Consider the following 10,355-nt stretch of genomic DNA (forward strand, 5'->3'; position numbering starts at 1 on the left):
AATGATCAAGGGAGTAACTAATATCCGTTTGTGTTCCACAATAATGTATTTGCCTAGATGCAATATATAGTAGCCATCATTGGGGTAAGGCAGCAACCAATTAACGGCTTACTAATATCCATATATACTTATTATATATTTACTTCTTACTGGAAATAATCTCCTCTCTTGTTCGACAACTAGAGATTTAATGGCTCGCTGGCTTAAGTGGTGGCATAAATTTCTGCATCTCATCTGATGTCGTCGCTAAAATGTCGCTAATGATGCCGTTTCACAAATTTGAAGCTGTCATTAGTGATTTTCTGTTGATTCTTTGGTCTTACAGGAATGACATGTGTTTCAAGAGCACTTGTAAAGCTTTCAGAGGTGTTATATGTCCCTTTTTGTGGTGTAGTGTTAGAACTCAAAGGGTTGGGAACTTAAAATGGCATATACAGATGTAATGTTCACGTTTTCCTAGCTAGCTTCTCGCTAGTTTTAATCGAAATCTTGCTGTTCAAAAAAAAAAAAAAAATTCAATATCTTTTACACGGGCTATGTGTCCCACAAACAGTAACAAGTACTTTTTTTAATGGCAAGAGGATATTTCAATAAATAAGCCAAAGAACTAGCAAGGTGCTAGGAGTACAAAGCCATAAAACTATTATCTACAAGATTGCTACACCAAACATACCAATTTAACGCCCTACCCGCTTACCGTTGCCAACAAATCCTGGTCATTTCAACAAGCTGAAATATATTCAGGTATTAATTGACATTCACGAAGAAGATTAAGGAAAGAATAGTTCGAGTGTGCATACCAGATATAACTGACCATTATACATGTAGAAGTAGCTGGATACTTATCAGCCAGTTGTCATTAGGATCTCCCTTCAAAGGTAATACGAAACAAAGGAAACATAATGATATGAAGGTGTAAATAATTCTATTTAAAAGCATTATCCTGCTCTCTAACAGACATACCTGAATGTTGGCAAGGAGCACAACAACATCTGGACCGAATGATATGCTCTGGAACAAGCAAAATTGAACAAGGTAAGCTTTTTGTTATATATTGTAAGAATAAAGATTTCAAATTCTAATAAGTTCACATACGATTTCTTGGCTCAAGGAATCAGGAGGTTCTAAGCATATTATTCGACTCTCAGGTCAATTTGTTAAGAACACAAGCCTTCTTCAAGCAGCAAACATAGTACAACTGTAGATGGTGCATGTACTCCTATATAGTTTAAAAAGTTCTACTAAATGCTCAGAGTCTAATTCGTTATTGTAAGCCCATACTCAAGTTTCCAAATGTCCTACATTCAGTCATATACATAGCAATATTTATCATTAACTCAGGTCAATTTGTTAAGAAGACAAGCCTTCTTCAAGCAGCAAACATGGTACACTGTAGATGGTGCATGTACTCCTATAAATGTTCAAGATGAAATCATATTCAAGCAAATCTATTCTCATGATTGTTCAACTCATAAGCCCTCCAGAAAGTAGGCTCTTCCAATTTTAACTGCTGAAGCTCGACTTCATTCTTCCACTAAAATATTTAGGTGTCTTTATTTTATAGATGATAATAGATGTGTACCCATTGGATGAAAGGAAGATAAATAGAATGCTGGAATAGCACTTGGAAACAAGCAATTAAGGTTAACTCAAGTGTAGACTTTAATAGAACCTTTTAGAAGAGGAAACTTGTTTCAACATATATAAGGCCACTAAAGGAGAGTTATTCAAACAAGAAAAAAGTGAGGCGAGATTTGTGAGAAATGAAACAAAAGCATGTGCGAGGACTATGTTCATGATCCTTTTTTGAGATAGAAATAAGTTATTGAGCCGAGTCAACTTAATAGAGTGCCAAGCTCGATCTCGCCTTGACACTAACACCGGATTTAAGCTTGCAATTAGGCTGAAGCTACATCAAGCACTCAATAGTTACATAATATATACAAGGTTTGCATGAGCAGGGTTATCATTTTCCACACTTGGCGGAGGTCTTTTAAAGTAATGCAGTCACTCTAGCCTTGTCTGAGGGAGACTATCGCCATCTACCTCCTCCTTACCTCATCCAAATGAGATTTTTGGGGTCCGTTGCCATTGTTTTTCTATAGAAGGCTTGCATGACTCACTAGTCAAGTATAACATAACCAATAAATAGAACAAGGGAATATCGGACCACATATGCTTTTGTGCCATGACAATCTCACTCAAATTAGGAGGACCTACGCATATTAGTACAGTATACCGGAGTCCTCAGCCCAACCAACATGTGCAAGTTCACACACGAGCCCAAAGAAAGGATTTCAACGCCCCTCTCTTGATAGGAAGCAAAACAAGCCATCACTACAACACTTTACTCTATCAGGGACTTCCACAAAATGAAAACAGACGACATCTCCGTATGCTCCACTTTTGTTGCCCTATTTTATATCCCGGAGTATACCTATGGCCGATCTGTCACCCATCCTCCTTAAACAACCTGCAGGATTAGTTCCACCCTACTTAAAGAATGACCTCTTATGGCACGGCTTACTAGTCAAGCTCAACTTGAAAGCCTACTCAAGTAGCTTGAGCTTGGCTAATGTCGAGTATTTTGAGTTGGCCTCGTGTTGGCTTGGCCCAATTGCACACCCATAATAGATAGAACTTTATTTTCTTACACAAAAAAAGGATATGATGTTAAGGATGGTAAGTCTTATACACTAGAAAACGCTTGTTATATAGTTATTCAATCCTTACTAGAACCTAATTGTTTATAGACCTCTCCTTGAAATAAAAGTGCCATTTCAAACAAAATTAATTATAAGAGATATATAAGCAATATGGGAGTGTTCAACTTTCTTAGTAGGATTTCTAGTGAGGTGAGTATACTCATGCAAGAAAATGGAATGGCCAGCAAACAATGTGATATACCACTAATTCCTTAACAAGATTTCTCAGGATTACCTTTTATCATATCGTATGTGTCGGATCATGTCCAGTGATCCTAGCAGGTCCCTAGAGGTAGCTTCGATACCCAGCCAATACAAGGAGACACTACTGATTATATATATGCCTTAAGAACCAGATGAGTTTCAAGAATGATAATGCGAAAACTAGTCCTAGTGTTATTCATAAACACACCGGATACATTTAGTATAATTTAAGCTAATTTAGTACATAGGTCAGTTTTATAGCTATGGTTTCACTATGATCTCTCATCGCTTCCTGCTGCCAATTTGCCTGTGAGCCCATTTTAAGTTTTTTCTATGTATACATCTTTGTTGCAGGGAAATTGGCTCAAAGTGTATTTCCTTTTAGGTTGATGATGGGCAACATCTTCCCATGTATATCTCTCTTCTTTTGTTCTTTTAATTTGTATCCTTCTCTTTTTTATTGTACCACCTGTATACTTTTTCTATTTCACTGAACTTTCCTCTCCACAAGGTCCAATGGCATAGCCATGTCTTTACTTGGGATTTAAACTTTTAGCTAATTTATACGATATAAAATTTCTACATTCATTAATTAAAGCATTTATTGTATCACGCTGGAAGTCAGCATTTAGCAACAATTGAAAAGCAAAGCCTAGATGGAGTCCCCCTAACCCCAAGTCCCCTTCCAAGAGCTACACCAGAACCAATAGGGGTGGTGAAAAGAAAGAAATTACTCCTTGATAGTTGATTCAAGAAAAAAAAGCACTTGAAATTAGCTCAATAGATAAACAAGGATTTGACACACCTCGAGTCTTTAAATGGTATGATATAAAACCCTCCCGACAAACTACAATATTGTTATTTTAACATTAGAAGTAGAACAGAGTCAAGTTTGTAAGCTATGCTATTAAAAACCAATGGTTCCTAAACTAATAATTTACCATTAAATCATATATAAACATTATAAGCATATCGACCAAAAATATTGAACAGAATCAAGTTAGTAACTATGTTAGTAAACAATATAGTTTATAAACTAATAAAACATTAAGCCATATGAAAATTAGAAGCATACTGACTACAGACAAGAAACGTGTATAGGAATCATCCAACAACATTGTTTAATATATAGACTAACAAACAGATTATTAAATTCATAGAACATATAAAAATAAGACTGGTAATTTTGAACAAATTCCCCAACAAAGATGTTTGTTTTACTGAAAAGGAACATAATCTCCATGATAGAAAGACAGTAAAGTATGGAACCTTTTGTTTCCCATCAAGTATCAATCTCTAGATTTTAGAAACACGGAACTTCATATTTAGAGTTTTTTTAAAAGAAAGGCAGTAAAACTTATTTACAGAAGTGTTGCTTACTTCAATATATAGCATTGATTTAAGTGATTATAACTTGCAGCTTCATCCATTAATCAAATGCAGTTGTGACTCATATGAAACATATGAGTTAAATATCATTAACTAAATATACCAATTAATGCTCCCTCAAAAGATCATGATCTAGATCTACATACCACACATATTTTTGGTGTAATTTTTTTCAGGTAGACCCTCTCTCCTTCATTCAAAAGAACCCAACATTTTAAACCGAATACTAAAAAGACAGATTGGCCACACATAAAAGGGGGAAACTGTTGCTTATGCATATAATATTTACTTCGATTTCTTTTCAAACATTGGAAAAACAACTTTGACCCCTATACCCTCTAGGGTTTTCTAGCTTTTCCTTGGCAGATGTTAAACTTCAATGAATTATAAAGTCACCTACTAGATTTCTAATTTGATAATTCTAGACCTTTTTCTGTTCCTTGAAAAAAAAAGTCCCATAAATTAACAGTAAAAATGGCACCTAAAGAAATTTAGCAAAAAATAATGGTTTCAATAAGCGATACAAAACAGATGCAAAAGACAAAAAGAAAAAGAAAAAAGAAATGTTATAGTGTGACACTACGGCACCAGAAAAACGCAGTCAAACTTATATGATGTAACCATAGATGTCATGTCAAAACACTATAATTAAAAGGGTAATCAAAGAATTTACTAAATGGAAGAAGTATCAGCATTCTCTATGATCTTGACTTAGTTTGGAAGAATTTACTAATTAAAAGGTTAGAATCATAGAAACAAAACCTTGCCTTTGGTATTTTCGCTGGATCAGTATCAGCATTCTCTATGTTCTTGACTTAGTTTGGAAGTTCATATGATATATCTGCAAAAGACAGAAAATGGAAGAAGTAGAGGGATTTTCCCACAAACCCAAACTATAAACCAAAACAAAAAACAAACCGACTTCTTGAAGTTTCCAAAACAAAAAGTATTATCAAAAGATTTGTCAAACAGCTGTTACCTTAAGTACTGTGGGAATAGATCTGAATCAAGATCAGAAAATCCAGTCAAACACCCAAATTTTCTGGGGGGAGTTATCGCATGCGCGAGGAAAAATTAAAAACGAAAAAGAAAGAGAGGTGGAGGACCATTCTAAATAACGTATTGTTAAGGCGATAGTTGCATAATAACGTCAGTTTTCAGATTTAGCACAGTAAACCATGAAAAGTCACGCTTTCATCAAACTAAACCCTACTTAACTAGTCTATCAATAATATTATATTCAATTACAAGAATTTTATATTATTTGTTGGAATCCAAAACAAACACACTAACAAGACTATTTCAGGTGTGCTTCTTCAACAACCCACATCCTTTATTTTTTCCAAAAGAATCCAAGGGAATTGAAACACACACACACATAGACACATGTATAGACACAAAAAAGAATGTTTGGTTTTGATAAACACACAGATCACACAAATCCAAGATACAAAAGTATCAGCCTAAGGGAAAGGAAAGGAGGGAGAAGCAAAGAATGAAGGTGACAGATAGAGCAGTGAGCACCCAAAACAATCATACAAGTCACTTCGGTACAATTAGCCTTTGTGTGCTCACTCTCTTCTGTCAGCTCTATTTCTCTCCCCACAGGTACTTTCCCAAATAGGGTAACCAATGCATGAAATATAAGAAAAAGAAAGGGGAGAAGATTTCAAAGTCAGATCTGAGAACACGAAGCAAAATACCCATTTAAGGAAAGGTACCCTGAAAGAACATCTAGGGTTTGGGTCAGTAAAGACAGAAATAACCCCACAAAACCAGAACATGAAACAAAGCATCACTGATACCAAAACTCTTACTTTCTGAGTGGTATGATTAAGGGTATTAGTACTTGGTGTACTTGGTCGATGATGGGGTTTTCTCTCTCCCTCTAACATTCGGTGGAAAACTGGAATGTGAGGCAGGTTTTGTACTCATATCGAACAGTGCCGACGGCCACCACATACTATAGGGAATCTGGGAATCTGGAGAGAGAGAGAGAGAGATGGTCAGGGTCGATGAAGGGGATGTGATGGGTGATGAGATGAACAGCTCCAGCGACTTTCTGGTTCTTATCGCCTTGCTTTTGGTATTATCGTGGTTTATTAATTAATGTATCGACATTTTGACGTCAATAATTTGTGTTTTATAACCAAACGTAATGACCAAGATATTTTGCCTTGCATCAACCAATCATTTACATCAGTCTTCTGGTATTTCAATATAATACTTTCTAAGATTTATCCTAACCCAGATTATTAGAGAGATAATTAATTATACCGAATCTAATTATCGAGAATAGAGTTTTGAGGTACTTGTTAGTATATAAGTCTTAAAAAACTTTAAATCTAATATTCTAATCTAAAGTATCTAATAAAGAAGAATAAATGGGATTGACTTGAGAGGGTAACATATTTTAGCTTTTGGTCACTAAATTATTTTCGTGTTTTATTAACCATTGAACTTGTTGAAACGTGTACATTATACCAGTGTGACCGGTAATAGTGGGTTTTGCCGGTTTCCGGTATTGTTTCCGGCCAAACATGTGTTTTCCGATCATCTTCTCCGGTTTCCGGCCAAGTATGAAAGAGTTTCAGAACTTCACATATTTTTCCACTCTGTTTTTTTTTTCTTTTTTTTTTCTCCGAAACAAACCCATTAATCAGATATGAAAGAGTCTTAGAACTTAAAAATCCTTTGAACTTCAGATATGAAAAATGGTGTTCTTGAACATTTCTTAAAACGATTTCAGAACTCAAAAAGTCATTGAACTCACAATTTTAGGAACTTGAAGTTTGTGTTATGGGGTTTATGATTTTAGTGGGTTTACGATTTCAAGAACACAAGAGATCAGTGGGTTTACGGTTTCAAGATCGTGTTCAAGGGTTTCCTGGAATCGAGTTCTTGAAGTTCGAAGATGTTAAGTTCCAAATATTGTGTTCATCAGATTACCAGAAAATGAGTTTGAAGATTTGTTCTTCGTCAGATCTCTAGAAAAGAAAAAAAAGGGAAATAATATTTGTTGTTCAGATCTGGAAAAGAGAAGAAAGAGAAACAAGATTTGTTGTTCAGGAAAAGAGAAGAAAGAGAAAGAAGAGATATCGAGTTCTTGAAGTTCGAAGATCTTGAGTACTATATCTTGTGTTCATCAGATTACCAAAAAACTTTTTTGAAGATTTGTTGTTCATCAAATATGTGGAAAAGAGAAAAATAGAAAGAAGAGAGAAAATACAAGATCAATTGGAGGTGCTTTTCCAAATCAGAAATCGTTTATCTCCAAAAGAAGCTTAATTTTTGAAATCTTTAGGTTTCTTTGTCCATATCGGAAAAGCTTGAAATATGAAGCTCCAAATATGTGTGTGTTCATGTTTCAGATCTTAGAACACCATAGAATTTTGAAAAAAAATAGGTCCTTCAAGAACTCTATTTGCCGGAGAAGGTAACCGGAAAATCATGTTTGGCCGGAGAGTATGACCGGAGATGCCGTCGGAGCTTGCTTTCGCCGGAAATGTCACCGGAGATGAAACTCAAACCCCTCACAATAAGTTTTACCTGCTATTGCAGGTAATAGTGATATGTTTTAAACAAAAAAACAAGTTTAATGGTTAATAGTACACCAAAAAAATTAGGTGACCAAATATGTACAAATGATATAGTTCGTTACCCTCTCAAGTCATTATCCCTATATTATAAGATCTATTGAGAATCGATAACATTATGTAATTGTTGGATTAGTGTCTAAGTCCATAACTATTTTAGTATGTACTTGACCCGATTGTGAGCATGGTCCTTTTGGGTTGCCTTCACACGGGTGACTAGACAGGATGACAGTTGAGGAGAGAGGTTGATTAGGGCATAAATATGATTTATTTATTATATTATATGAATAATATATTAATTTGGAATCATATTATTAATTAGTATTTAATCAGAAATTAATTAGGAATTAATTTTGGGATTAAAGGAACTAATTAAAAGTACAGGGGCTGTTTTGTAATTATTTGATAGTTGAGACTTTGGGCTATTGGATCACCTTTATTAAGGCTTGAACGAAAATCCTAGAAGGATCTAGGAGTTTTCGTCCAAGGGCTTAAGGAAAGGAGTCCATGGACTTGCTTAGGCCCTAAGCTAAGGGATTAGGGTTTCCACCTTGAAACCCTAGCTAGCCTCCAGTATAAATAGCACCCTAAGGCACTAGAATTCGTCCAAGCCTTGGGAAACCCTAAAAGGGACGAATTTTAGGGCAAGATACCCTTCTCTCTTCTCTCATATTCATCCTCTCACTCAAAGTGTGTTTGTGAGCCATTAGAGGTACTACACTTGTGGTACTTGCTTTCAAGAGCTAAGGAAATTCAAGGAACTAGTTGTTATTACTACATAACAACAAAAGGTATGTATTCTATTCTCCTATGTCAATTTCGAAAATAGTAGATGCATGCTAGGGTTCTTTTGTGTTCATAAAGTTGTATAACTAATAGTGAAAACATAGATCCAACTCTAGGGTTGCATGCACACATAGGATTGTTTGTATAAAACTCAACAGTAATACCAAAAGAAAAATTAAATATCATATCCTTTCATTTTTTATTTTTATTTTTGTTTTTGTTCCTATAACAAAATGACATGTGAAAGGATTGGAGGATAATTAATTTCTCATAAAAAAAAAGTTTTAACTCATATATCACATTATCTATACTATTACAACATCACACTGTAAGAAACAACTGTTATCACACATATTTTCCATAAAACAACGTAATGTTTTTTGCATTCCAATATATCCACAATCACAATATAGGTTGTGAATATGAATATGGGCTGAATACAAGAGAGTCTAACCAACTAATGGGTTATATAAATATATACGACACACTAACATCCTCTCACAGTCGGAACAGTTGATCTTAATAGAAGTTCAGACTGGATCTGAAGTCAAGGAATAGAGTGGATGGAACCCTTTGGTGAATATATCTACATATTAAGACGAAGAAGGGACATGTAAGACTTGAATCTGTCCCGGTGCAACTTTTTCACGCACAAAATCGAGATCAATTTCAATGTGTTTGGTGCGCTGATGCTGAACCGGATTGGTGGAGAGGTAAATTGCACTAACATTGTCACAATAAACCAAGGTAGCAGATAGCGGTGGATAAAGTAGCTCGCGAAGTAGGTTGCGAAGCCAACAAGTTTCGACAACAACATTTGCAACACCACAGTATTTTGCTTCAGCACTGGACTGGGAAATGATGCCCTGACTTTTTGATGGCCAAGATAAAAGATTCTAATCGCGAAACACACAATAACCATATGTGAAACGTCGATTAGAAGGACTGCCCGCCCAATCAACATCATAATAAGCAATTAAACCACGCAAAGGAGAAACATATAGCTGAAGACCATGATCCAGAGTCCCACGAACATACCGAAGGATACGTTTAAAAGCAATGAAGTGAGGTTCTCTGGGACCGTGCACATATAGGCAAATTTGTTGAACAACATATGTAATGTCTGGACGGGTGAAGGCAATATACTGAAGATCACTTGCAAAACTGCAATATAAAGTCGAGTCAGAAACGGGCAGTCCAATGCCATCGAACTTGGATAATGTATCAACTAGGGTGGGTGCCAGTTTGCAATTAAGCATGTTAGCTCGCTTAAGAATCTCTGCAACATATTTTTGTTACGATAAGAACATGTCATGACTATCTCTAGTGACAACAATACCTAAAAATAGTTTAATGAGCTTAGATCAGTTATAGCAAACTCTAAATAGAGAATGGAAATAATGTGTTGAAAGAGACATGTACAAAGTGATGTCAAGACAATATCATCAACATAAAGCAGTAAGTAGGCACTCTGATCGCCCTTTTTGAAAATAAACAAAGATGAGCTAGATTGTTGTTTTCGAAGTTGATGCCAGAAATAAATTAAGCAAATCTGTGATACCAAGATCGTGGAGCATATTTGAGACCATACAAAGATCTCTTAAGTAGACAGACGTGATCAGGAACTGATGGATTATAGAATCCCGGTGGCTGATGCATGTAAACATTCTCCTAT

General features: G+C 35.4%; 1 long non-coding RNA gene across 3 annotated transcripts; it reads right to left on the minus strand.

The window, feature by feature from the left end:
• Window positions 1-411: 411 nt before the first annotated feature.
• LOC145120179 (uncharacterized) lies at window positions 412-6,403 on the minus strand. Of its 3 annotated transcripts, XR_013714141.1 has the most exons (5): window positions 5,278-6,403; window positions 5,066-5,139; window positions 964-1,011; window positions 801-870; window positions 412-729 (listed from the first exon to the last, which is right to left on the minus strand). It is a non-coding gene; the product is annotated as an uncharacterized LOC145120179 (long non-coding RNA). The 3 variants fall into 3 exon arrangements; XR_013714140.1 differs by having other exon boundaries at window positions 5,066-6,403; XR_013714142.1 differs by having other exon boundaries at window positions 5,061-6,403.
• Between the last annotated feature and the right edge of the window lie 3,952 nt (window positions 6,404-10,355).

The sequence above is a fragment of the Lactuca virosa genome, chromosome 6 (assembly GCF_052849685.1).
Source record: "Lactuca virosa cultivar CGN04683 chromosome 6, Lactuca_virosa_CGN04683_v6, whole genome shotgun sequence".
Lineage (NCBI taxonomy): Eukaryota > Viridiplantae > Streptophyta > Magnoliopsida > Asterales > Asteraceae > Lactuca > Lactuca virosa.